Consider the following 13,411-nt stretch of genomic DNA (forward strand, 5'->3'; position numbering starts at 1 on the left):
GATTTGAAGGACAATAAATAAGAGAATCAGACAGTGACCTTCAAGTTGTGGTGATTCTTGACATTGATGTCAGAATGATTTGAGGAAGTGCTCTTAGGAAGACCTTGTTAAAGGTCGAAACACATGTTGGCTCTCTAATAAAACACTACAAGTTAGAACAAGAACAATAATATTGTGATCATTAGATAAAAGGAAAAATGATGTGGGTTGTGGGGCAGGTGGCCAGTCTACGCCTCTGTTGTCTTTATTAGAATTACAATTTTTGTAAAACCTTTTTGTCAGCCTTCTTTTAATCTCTTTAAAGTCACCATCAGTGTTACTTTCATTAAGAGGGCCTAAGGCAGGATTCGCAATGCCCACTACTCAAAATGTGTTATCCCTCCACCTCTAGGACATTCAAAATGAAGGCCTTTCTCCTGGATTTGGCATCCCCTGCACCACTGATGGCTTCAATATATGCGTCAAAGATTTCACTCCTTTGGGCCCAAGGAAAGGTGGATTTAGCTGGAGTTAGCCAGAAAGGGGGGCGGGGGCATAGAGGTGGAGGAGCGGCTTCTTGCATGGTGGAAGAGGATTTGGGATTGAAGGAAATGTGTCGCCAATGTAGTACGCTCTAATGCAGTGGTCTTCAAACTTTTTTGGAATGAGCACCCCCTGAGCAAAATTTGGGCAGGCCGGGCCCCCCCAAAAATGCCAAATGGACAGTACGTACAAATGCCTATGAATGATTGCGCGCCGTCACTGCACCCTACTCCCAGTATAGTCCCTGGGCTCCCCCACATGCTCCCATCACAGTCGCTGGGCTCCCTCATCCCACTCCTACCCAGTCCCTGGCCTCTTCCCAGTCCATCACAGACCCTGGGCTCTCCCCACCCTGCTCCTACCACTATCCAGTGCTCCTACCCATCCTGCTCCCACCACAGTCCCTGGGCTCCTCCCAACCCCTTCCCAACACAGTCAGAGGGCCAGTGAGAGCTGGTGAAATTTTTAAGTGGAGGGGCATAAATATTTCCCACAAAAATGCCATAGCGACCGAGTGCAGTGAGGGAGCCCGAAACAATCAAGAAGGGTTTTCCCACGTTATTTTGTTTTTAAATAATGGGTTAAAATGTTGCATTTTATTTAAAAGAAAATGGGTAAAAAGCCAAACAGTTTGCAATTGGCATTGGTGGGCCAAGAGGGAAAGCTTGGTATTTGTGACTGGTCATCTAGGATAGATATCCAGTAACATAAATACCATCCCTGTTCCCTGGGCTCCACAGCGCCTCAGAAGGAGAGCTGATTTTGGCAGGTGGGTAGGGGGATTGTGCAACAAAGGCATTTTTAAAATGCCTTTGTTGTACAATCCTCCTTCCCCCCTGCACCTCCCGCTCGCCAGAATCAGCTCAACGGACAAAAACAAACACACTCACACAGCAATCACTATCATTCATGCAAGCATCCATCACCAAACACTCACTCATAACACAAGCATACACGCATCCATACACATATTTAAATAAAAAAGAAATGAACATAAACGTACCTTCTGCAGGGGCCTACGCGTGGGTGCTGAAATGCTCCAGGTTACTCTGTCCATAAGTGTGAGGAGGCGCAGGAGCTCCCCCTTGCACAGACAGACATGCACTGCCCCAGCCAGCATTTCCAATCAGCTATGCAAGGCTGGTGAAGCAAACCCCCCACCCTCCAGCCTTGCAAGGCTCAGTGAGCATGTGATATTGGGGAACTGAACTTTGAAAGGGAAACAGTGTTTCCCTTTGCCAGTTCAGCCAGCCCATGAGCACTCTCTCAGCTGGAAAAAGCAGCTGAGGGAGTGCTCAGTGTTTCACTGGGCTGGCTTCTCGGCTCCACCATAAAGGGTGAGCGGGCCACTGGGTGGATGCCCCCTCGCCCATTATGTATGAGCTGCCATGCTCGGACTGGCCTATAGGGCAATGCCCATACCAGAAATGCAAAATGCTAGTGTAGGCCCGTCAAAATGGGCCACTTTTCTGGCCAATGTGGGCCAGTTTGATGAGTTACTTCACTATGTAGCTAGTAGCTCTGACCATTGTTGCTCAATAAATATTCTTTAATATCACAATTTGCTTACATTTGAACAAAAAACACCCCCTTGGGTACTATTCAGTCTGTGACTAAAGGACTGAATAACCATTTTCAACTACATGAATATCCATTTGCAACTGTGGGCCGCTTTTTCATTGGTGCCAGGGACAGTTGTAATGTCCAGTCTGACCATGTTAGACACCCGAGGCCATTTCCTCTGCTCTGGCGCCCTGCCCCCCCCTGGGATGCGGGCGCGCCACACAGTTTGAAGACCTCTGCTCTAATGGTACTCTAGAATGGTCGTCAGTACCTGGAATCACCAGGCAAATAAAGCACATGATATTTGTTTTCTATTATACTGGCTCCGTGAAATGGATGGCATCATTACAGCATTATAGGTCGGTGATTTGCAACAAAGCAGCTTTAGAGAGCTCTCCCCAATACAAGCTTGGTGCTCAATTTGTGCCTGCAAACCGCACCCCCATACTTGTGTGAACACTGACAATCCCTACTCTGGAGTCCCCACATCATTGCAGACATAGCACAGCTGTCACCAAGGTTTTGCGTAGGCTCAGCACAGATACATAACAAAGGGGTTTCTTTAATAGAATCATGACTTGCCTAAACGCTAGCATGGAAAATCTTTCTCCCTTTCAAATATTTGATGAGTCCACTCTTAAAAGGGGTACTTGCAGAGCTCTCACGTTTCCCAGGGCCATGGTGCGGTCCCACCAGTCCTGTTGGTTCACCTTTGAGTTCTGTAACTTGCAGTTTTTTTAACTCATTCAAAATTTAGGAAAACTACAACTCCCAGCATTCCACGCAAAAACAGAACTAGCTAGCCTCCTCACGCATCGCCACAGGAAACTTGAGAGTTCTGCACTTTGCATGTGTCTAATTGATTTCAAAGGAAAGCTTGAACGGGACCAGCATTTTAATGTCAGAACCATAATAACAACGTTCAAAGGCTTCCAACATTGTCCCTTCTCATCCTGAAAATGGATTAGTAAATAGTCCATCCAAAAAAACTCTGGCAGATGTGGGTGTTCTGTTATATCTTCAGACATACACGCACCACTAGTGACCTTCTATAATGGCGCTGACAGACGACAATTACAACAGAGCTGTATACCGGAAGTTGACGTTTGTTGACGGCTGCATCGGGCTCAGAAGCATTGCACGGTAAGAACTAAAAGAAGCACGGAAGTGTAGTGTTTTTCTGTTTTTTTTGGCCCAATATAGCTGTCCAAAATACAGTAAAACGGACAGTACGAAATTATTGAATGCAAAGACAGTACAATATACAGGACATTGTTCTGTTATATTAATTACATATTTATACCTACATGCGATACGTTAGCTATTCAAACGGTGTATTCAAAAATAGTATAATTGCAAGAAATTAGCCAAAAATATGAACAGATATGATTTCGTAATCAGAGGTAAACAGTCATGGTACTGTGATCGTGTTGTCCTTTCTTAGTTCCTATTTACTTACTACTTCGAGGTTATTTCTTAAAGGAGCGGTACGCGCTGCGGCAGGCTTCCAACACTCCTCGCTGGAAATGATTGTTTTTTTCCCCCGCCGATCTTTCAACGCCTTTAAGGCAGTGGTGGAGTCAGTCCACATTCACAAGCCGTGCACTCAGAGGGGTGGGGGTCGGAGGACGGGGACAGGCACAGGCTAGGAGCTAAGCAGGTAAGGAATGGGGATAACATGTGCGACACATGACACGGGTGAGGGGTTAGTTCAAGTCTTTCTTTGGTCGGTGGTCACTGGATTGGCAACGGGGTGCGATGCCCTTGTAACCCCATAGTCCTTCCAAATATAGACTGCAACTTCCCAGAATCTACATCGAAACTAGCTTTTTTATTCCCCAACTCCTCCTGCCAATCCCTTGAGGATGCCCCTCTGCCACGAGTCAAGATTAAGGGAAGCTTCATGAAATACACATCTCCCACGACAACCCTTACTGACCCTCCCGAACACAGGCGCCCACGTTGCATTAATGTGGCACTGCCTTATGGAGAGTCGACATACAATAATCCCACGTGTAGCACCGCTACACGTTTATATCGCCCGTGCCCCACTTCCTCGGAAGCACCCCTCACAGCATACACATCTCCAGTGTAAGTCTCCCATATAAAGCCCGTGTTGTACATACAGTACAGCATACTTGGTTTCCGTTTTTTAGACTGTCGCAGGATGGATTTTCAATTTAGAAGTTAAAATAACGGAATGCCCCTTGTTTTGAACCAGGATTTACTATCTGTGGATGGTCGGAAAAGGGTGGCGAACTCCAAATTGCCATGCAGTCTCAGTGGCCCATAAAATAGCTTGACAGGCGACGAACCTGGTTGATATCTCAAGTGTATGGGGCTGGGACAAAAGTTATCTCTACGTGATCCACGTAGTGAAGAGTTATTCTCACAGTGAAAGACTGATGACTCTTTGGGCCAAATGTTGCCAAATAAGCCTGTGGGTCAAGAGGGTTTTTGTGATTTGAGTTAAGTTCGTCAAAAAACGTCACATGGCAGCCCTAAGAAGCTTTGAGGAATGGAGCGGACTGTGATTGAAATAAACATGTTAAAATGAAGCAAAGAATACAAGTTTTGTTTTGCAAGTATGGTCTGCCTTCTGTTATGCATTAAACAATAAGGGACCTAAAACATTCTGGGATATTTTAGTTGAGGTTCAAGGGTTTAAAAGAGACCCTTTAGTCCTTCCAGTTCAGGACACCAGGTGTGTGGAAGATGTAACGGATTACATTCCATCACCCCGACTATGGTTGATTGGTGGGCCGGACTGCCAAACCAAAGGGAAGCTGCAGGTAACCCAACTATAAGTAATTTTATTTCGGGTTGGAATAATACACGCAGCATTAACTTAAAGAACATATATTAATTCACGATTAACAATCTCGTGCAACGGATGTACTTACTGCTAAACTCAAGGGTGCACACGTTTGTATGCCTCAAACTTGGAAGAGCATTTCTCTGTAGCCCCATTCCACAGTTGGCCATTGAATTTGCTATTCCCTATACAAAACAAGCATTAACAAAGCCAGTGGATTTGCTATTTGACGTGTATTGCATTTTAAATGTGTAGGCATGAATGGCGTGAATACTAGAGTTCTATGTCCCCCGAAATTAGTTCGAACCTTGTCTGTAAGTTAGTGTTTGGGACATTAGTTACGTGCCTCTGCTGACCCTTACATTTGTATTTATTTATATAGTGCGCCTGGCCCAAAGGCATCTGGGCACATATCTTGGGTTACATTCACATGGTATACAACATAGTACATTCACATGGTGTACAGCACAGATTTACAAAGATGCATGTAGGGAATGGGCATCAAAGTGAGTGTCATGTAGTATACATACATCACAGATATAAGGCATTGATGTAATTAGAAGTCAATTAAAGCATATATTAGAAGTCAATTACAAGATAAGTAAAGTATATACATAGAGTGAGGAACCTGTGAAACGAGGTGCAAGGTTATGCAGGGATAAGTTAATGTTCAGTGTGCCGTATTTAGGCATCGTGGGTGACCACCACATCTTGGCTTTGTGCTTAAATGAGTGAAAGGAGGGTTCGGTTCTTATATAATTAGGCAGCGAGTTCCATAATTTGGAGGCAAGAACTGGGCAGCTCGCCAGCCTGCTTTCTGCAGTTTATATCTGGGTACGTGTAGACAGTGTGCTTGGGTGGTTCTCTGTGGACGGATAGAAGAATGGTGAGTGAAACGGTTTTCCAAGTAGGTGGGGGCCTGATTAGTCACACATTTGTGTGTGAGGGCAAGCGTTTTGAGGGATATTCTTTGGGTGACTGATAGCCAGTGTAGACTTCGCCTGGTGTCCGAAATGTGTGAGGATCTAGGGAAGTTGAGGGCTGCCCTGATGGCATTATTTTGAGTGATCTGGTGTTTGTTTAGGTTACGTTGACTAGTCCCTAGGTACAGTGCATTACAGTAATCAAGTTTGGACATAACCAGTGTTCTGGCAAGTGTGGTGCAGTTGGGAGTAGTAAGGAAGGGGCAGCAGACTGTGAGAAGTTTGCACGTGTATGCAGAAGCTGAGATGACCGCATTGGTTTGTCTGTTGAGCGAAGTGTGGAGTCAGGGACGGCATTTCACCAAAATGCCAGGGGTAGCGGATTCAACATCACACGACCCTTGACCCCTGATGACCTCACAGGAAGTGATGGCATTTGACACCATTCCGAAGTGATATCGCTGGAAGGGATGGAACATGACCTTTCACCTGTTGACAAAACAGGAAGTGGCATCACATAGCATTGTAGACTCAAAAAATATGGTTACGATATCACTATAATGTGATGTACATTTCATACAAGAATGGATCGCCATATGTATCGTTAAGATCAGTGTATATAGGCCCAAATTACTGTATATGCAAGCAGACCTCCATGCCCAAATGATAAAATATTATATAGCACTCATGCTTAAGCGCTTTATATAGAAACAATATACACCCAACCTGTGTTGGTACTCATTTATGGATCTCAGAAGTATGAAAGGCTGAGTTGAGGCGTTTAGTCACGGACTAAATCAGTGACTCACCCCCTGAAGTGTGCCTGAAATAAACCTTTAATGAGCACCGGAAGTGTACGAAAGTGTACTGTTGGACTGGCTGCTGTGTCGGCGTGCTCCGTCCTCAAGCGCTGTAACTTTGGACTTGCTGCCCGTGGACTCGTGAAATCACTAGTCCGCAAGAGGAAGGATCGCGTCCCTCTAAACACGCTGCTAGTGCCCTTAATTCTTGGAGAAAAAAAAAAAAACACCGCCCCACACCGTCATCAATCCTTCCTCCCTCCTGGATTTCCATTGGCTGTAACTACTACAACTACTCCGGTCACGCGCACCGGAAGTGTACGAAAGTGTACTGTTGGACTGTTTGACGGTGTGGCAGGTGTCGGGTGGACTCACATATAAGTAAGTTGTCCTTGAAAAAATTTATGAAACTTTACTTCTAGCTTTGTGCATTGCATATTATTGAAACTCGCACGTTGTGTCTTCGGGTTATTATTAATATAATTGTTTGATTATGGTTGGGAGTCTACGAAATGGAAAGAGTGTCTCTAAAGATAAAACAGACACTATACTTGATGGTAATGTACCTATTCAGCTTCATGATTCTATCTTGAACGAATCTGTTCCAATACTGTTTGAGGCACATGGAAGGAAACGGGTGATGGATGTTAATACGGTCCCCTATAGCCTCCAGTCTTTGTCTGTCGAACCAAATGATGACACAGAGACAAGACTGGATGCGATATCAACAACCTCTTTTGGAACAGTACAAACAGGTAATGCCTTAAAGATGCCCATATATACGACTCCTTTTAAGGGGAAAAATCCTCCTTTCTCATCTATGAAGATCGCTAAAAATGAGCTATCAGATGTCTCTATTATGGCACCAGCTTTGATAAATGAATGGGAAAAACGCTGTCGCATTTCCCTAGGGCCTTCTTCAACTGCAATACTGCATCCCAGGAACATAGAAAGCATTTATTTGCATAATGAAGAAAATATGTCACATGTTGCGTCTTCCTCCGAGCATGATATTTCGCTGATGCCACCTCTTACAGGCCCCTCCACCAGTTCGCCAACCAATCAAACTATGGGGGAATTATCTGGAATTGGGGTATCAGGGGCACTTGCGCCCGGAATCCCACATGTGATTAGCACAGGGGGTGTGTTGATGAAATCAGTCCACTAGCCGAAGAGACAATGAATAATAACTTTGACACTGTTCCAAACAGTACTCTTAATCCACCAAATATGGGTGATGAAAATGCAGCATTCCCGGTGATCACCTCTATACTGAACCTATTAGATAAGGGGCATGACCTTACACATGCACATCTAATTATGATTAAGAATAACTTGGCTGACTTGTCTGGAAAAATCTGTAAAATTGAGGGATTTATGTTGGCCTATGTCACGTGTCAAAACGAAAAAATGATGTTGTTTGACTCTCACCTAACAAAAATGGCCCAACCTATACTTACACAAAAACAGGATACCTCCTCTCAGACTGAGGAAGTATTGTATGCAAAGGCTCTGACTTTAGGGGCAAATGTACAAAATCTAGCACCTACAACATCCACTAATGTGCTTCTAAAGTTTATCCAGGCAAACTCTGTAAAAATAGATGAAGTGTTATATCGCCTAACGGTACAACAATGTCTTGCGCAAAAAGCCTGTGAAATGGACACCTGTGAGATAACCCCTGCGATTCTAGCTGAGGCTAATCACGATGTGCATTTTAGTAGCCCTACGCCTCTTGTTGACCTGATAACGTATAATGACTCGGATCATGGTGAGCAAGAGGGTGACAAATCTTGTACTGACAAAATCGCAGCTCGAGAAAATGACTTAATTAATTTTAAAAGCGAAATTGTATCTAGTAAAGAAAATCCAACAACCTTTCTATCTCGAAAGATGAAACGTGCCCAAGCAAAAGCCCTAAAAAAAGTAAACCAAAATAATTCTTGCCCAGACTACTCAAGAATCCTCTAAAGTGCAAAAAAAAAAAGAAAAAAAAGAGAAAAAAATCAAGGACAACAGAGTAACCCTATTGATGGCCAAGATAACATACATGTGGTGAATGAGAACGAGCAAGTTAATGAGCTAGTGATTAATCTATCACAGTTGAACGATGAATCAAAAGCACTGCTAAATTTGGCTCTTCCACATGAACAGAAACTAAAAGGTATGGGAACTAAGAGTACAGAAAGATACGCACAGCCTTATGGTTATGGCCTCCGATGAATCGAATGTTCAGAAGCAAGGGCGTCTTTCAGCATTCTACCCCGTTATTAAAATAAAGACGAGTAGAACAGATTCTACTCATGATGCAAAAACAAACACACAATACAAAGCAACCTCATATGCGACTGTGAGCGAACTTGTTGCTAGAGGAGCTGCAGAAAACTAGAGAGGATACTCGGATGAATATGCAAGAAAATGTTGCGGATAAGGAAAGTAAGGAAAGTGATGAAAGATCTGAAATGGTCAACGCGATAACCAAAAATATTCTTGAAAGCATTGAAAACGCTGCCTCTTATCAAGAACAAACATATCCACAAATAACACTCAAGAAGAAAGTGAGTTGGAAAATCAGGGCCGGCAGGCACACACAAATTCAGTGGTAGCTATGGAACAGTGTTCCTTTTCAAGGGACACACGCTATATACTGGGTTGGCAGAGCGATCCCCAGATGAATGGTCACCAAAGAATAAACAGATCATTCTTATTTAATTTAATTCAAAGGGAGTCCGCAACTAAGAACTTTACATTCTAATGATATTGAATGGATTAGGCTCGCAAATCATAACAACCTGCGTATGATCTGTGCTCCTCAGTCACAAATTATTACGAAACTATTATGGGAACACAGGCAGGACTTTGAGATGCGTGGCTTGGAATTATCTCTATTGCGATCTATTGAAGAAGCAGAGGTTTTTTTGGATGCACAGTCTGCTCCGGATCCGAGTAAATCTGGTGAGAAGAGTCAAGCTGGTATTCAAGAGCAGGCAGCAGACTTTATCACCCAGATTACTACACTAGTAGGCGCAGCATCCAATATAACCTGGCTGGGGCCCCTAATGACATCTATCATCGATATGGCGGCAAACAAAAAACAATCCTAATGAGACTGAACTGAGATTCATCTCTTGGAACTGCTGTGGGATGAAAAACCTTGGCGATTGGCTTAAAGAGTCTGTGTGTATACAATCGCCTATGGTTATATTCCTACAGGAGACTATGTGTTTAGATTCATTCTTTATTGATGGCTTTAACACTATTAGTGTACCTGCTCGCCAAGGATTAGCTGGTCGTCCTTCCGGTGGTGTGGCAATCTTGATTAGTAACTCTATTGATCATAATGTGAAAACCCTATATGCTACAGACAATCTAATGGCAATTGAATTTTTCGTGTGTGATCACCCTGAGCATATTTATCTTTTAGTCTGTGTGTATTACAATCCTGCTAAGTGCCCTTTAGAAAAACTTCTGGAATTAATAGATGGGATTTTTTTGGTTGCTATGGAACGAAATCCGAATTACTTGATATTGATTGGTGGGGATTTTAATTCTATTTGCACTGATTTAGGATCATTTGACAGACAAATTCACATCTCTAAATATAAAATCAATCTAATTAATAGAGGCGATAAACTGCTGCACTATTTCAAAGCTTGGAATATTGTCCCTGTGGACTTTGAAGCTGGGTTACTAAATGGTACCTGGAGGAGGGGTGGTGTTGAATCTTATCTTGACTATTTTTTTGTCTCAGTAAACCTTATGGGGTGCGTGAGTAGGATCATTATAATGGATACACCTTATAGTGATCACACACCCATAAACATGACTATTAAATTAGTTTTTACAATTCTTGAAACTAGTTCTATTCTTAAATTGATTAACATCAAGAGAGTTCAACATTCAGTGAGATGGCATCCCTCCTTATGTAGAAGCTTGAACTTCTTGGTCAACAGGGACCTATGGAGAGTCCCCAAAGGAGATGATGAAAAACAGAATGTAACTTTACGTGAGGCATGGAACAATCTGATTATAAAAAAACATCTTCAATCACTCATAAACGATGTAGGGACGCAAAATGTTTGTCATCCTCACACGTTTAATGCTGAAATCGCCTCTCTAAATGTGAAAATAATCTGTGTTTGAGAAAATTACGAAAACTGAATCTGACTACTGAACTTTATTTACTATGCAAAAAGAAAATCTGTTTAAAATACACTAATAAGAACAAATGTATTCAATACAGAATTAAGCTAATGGAGAACCAGCAAATCATGAAAGCCATTATTCGAAATGACACCTGTAGGCTCTGGTCTATCATTAATGATACCAATGGACGAGAGCAGTATGATTTAAGTTCTTCGGTCTCATCTGAATCTTGGAAATCATTTATGATTGAGAAATTCAAGTTACCATCAAAATTTCACAAAATAGACTCAAACATTCTAACTGAAAAGTGCAAGGACAAACTAGCACTTACTATGGATGAGATCCTGGATGCTATTAATCTACTTAAACCTTCAAAAGCTGCAGGTCCTGACGGGCTGCCTGCATGTGTTTTAAAGGATGATCCGATTTTCTGGGCTGCAATTCTTTACACCAAATTCTCAAACATTCTGGATTCAAATTGCATTCCCAAATCTTGGCAGAATGCGATAATCATTCCTATCTATAAAAAGGGTGATCCAAACGACCCTGCAAACTTTCGCCCGATTGCCCTTATGGATGCTTCCGCCAAGGTCTTTGCCATTTGTTTACTAAAAAGACTACAAAATTATATTGACAACAATTATATTTACTCAAAGTTTCAATCCGGATTCAGAAAGAACATCGGAACATCCCTCAATGCTATAATTCTTGCACACCTCATTTATAAATCTAAACTACCTGAGTCTGGACCAATATACTTTGCATCGCTTGATCTAACTAGTGCATTCGATTGTGTAATTCGAGAAGTGCTGTGGGAAAAACTGTTGAATATAGGTTTTCCCCAACGACTTGTGCAACTCCTTGCAATGCTACATACTAATACGTCTTTCCAAATTAGAATAAATAGGAAAGGTGCTCTTACGTCGCCCATTGCTACCGAGATTGGGGTAAAACAGGGTTGCAACCTAGCAGCAACCCTGTTTAATTTGTACCCTTCCGATATGGATAGATTGTGGACAGGCAATGGTATATTTCCGGTAAAACTTGGTAGTTTTAAACTTGATTGGCTTTGCTTTGCCGATGACATTATTCTGTTTGACAGGACCCCCTCGGGACTACAGCATAAATTAAACCTTTTTTACGATTATGCTGCAGAACACAATCTCACGGCAAATTCCAAAAAATCTCAGATCATCATTTGTCATAATAGGAAAAAAATAAGATCGTTCTATTGTACAATTGCGGGTAGCAGGCTTGAAATGGCAAATTCGATTAGATATTTAGGTTATCCTTTGACTAATAGCTACTCACTGAAATCATGGAAGGAGTTCTTAACTTCAAAATCTCGTTCTCTCCTATCAATTATGAAGGTGATTTATGCTAAGTACTGTATGTTCTCCGTCCAGCCCTTATTGGATTTCTACTTGTTAAAGGTAGAACCCATTATTCTTTATAGTTTAGACATTTGTCTAATGAACATTGAACAGATCCTTAATGGGATTCAAGGGTCTCTTTGGAAAAAAACCTTGTGCTTATCATCAGCAATACCAAATTCGATAATTTGCCATGAATTGGGTCTATCTACACTAGCGTCAAAATGGAGATGGCGACAATTAATGAGCTATACGAAAATGCTGTTGCCACCCAGAAACTCATTGTATGAAGATCTTCATAGTTTATTAAATAATGGTGGTGATAAATCATTGGATAAGCTTAAAAAACAAATGAATATGCTTTTGAACACCATTGAAGTAACAATTGAGGACTTAGAACGTGGTTTAGCTAGAAATAAACGCAAAATGTATGAATGGGACTGGAGGATGATAATTGAAAAAAAACAGAAATATCTTATACACGGAGTGTGCAAGTAGACTTAGGAAGAGGGGCGCTCGTCCCCTATATCTTATGAAATGTCCCGATCATAGAGTACGTAACATCTACCTAAGATTCCGACTAAATCAATTCTCTACTTTGGAACGTATCTTTAAATGGAATGATGGTAGCGAATTGATCATGCACCCAAATTGTCGGTTTTGTGCTTCGACTTGTCAAACTGAATCTATAAAGCATCTTGTGGTATACTGCCCTTATTTTGAGGAAAAGAGATGCCTGTTATTAGGCGAATTTAATCCAGGCCTAACATATACTGCACAGGCCGCTTTTTGGGAACGCAGCATGCAAGGGGATAGTATGCGTTTTATTTTGGCTTTATCAAGGTTACTATTCAAAATTGATGAGATTTGAAAACCAAAAATCTCGATCTAAAAACGCCTCTAGTTGAAGAAACACAGTAAATTAAATTATATTGATGAAATCAGGAAATAACTGATGTATTATACTTTCTACTTGATTATTTGCATTATTATGCTACTTAAATCAATGTTTTTGAATATACTATATACAAGATTGATCTGGGCTTTTATGTTGTCATGCATTAAGAAAAGGCCTATTGCAAAGATATATAGTCATGTAAAGAAACTATATAACTTCTAATGTTACCAAGTATGAAATGTGAAAACCGCAAAATAGAAATGAATTATGCTAAATATATCTTGATGCGTACAAAGAAAGAAAATGATTTTAAGTGATGATGAAGTGTTTCAAAGTTGATGAAATAATTGTAAAAGTTTATAAATTTGATG

The 13,411-nt window shown here is 41.6% G+C and overlaps 1 protein-coding gene across 5 annotated transcripts in view; it reads left to right on the forward strand.

Annotated features, from left to right (window-relative positions):
* Positions 1 to 3,591: 3,591 nt before the first annotated feature.
* Positions 3,592 to 13,411, forward strand: part of USP36 (ubiquitin specific peptidase 36) — a 1,150,746-nt gene continuing 1,140,926 nt past the window's right edge. For 3 of the 5 annotated variants that reach the window (XR_011305183.1, XM_069655231.1, XM_069655233.1), the window contains exon 1: positions 3,592 to 3,745. The gene's annotated coding sequence lies outside the window, so the exon portion shown is untranslated. The remainder of the gene's footprint in view (positions 3,746 to 13,411) is intronic. The other 2 variants (XM_069655234.1, XM_069655232.1) reach the window with 1 other exon arrangement.

This window comes from Ambystoma mexicanum, chromosome 3q (assembly GCF_040938575.1).
Source record: "Ambystoma mexicanum isolate Mex_15411 chromosome 3q, UKY_AmexF1_1, whole genome shotgun sequence".
NCBI classification, from domain to species: domain Eukaryota; kingdom Metazoa; phylum Chordata; class Amphibia; order Caudata; family Ambystomatidae; genus Ambystoma; species Ambystoma mexicanum.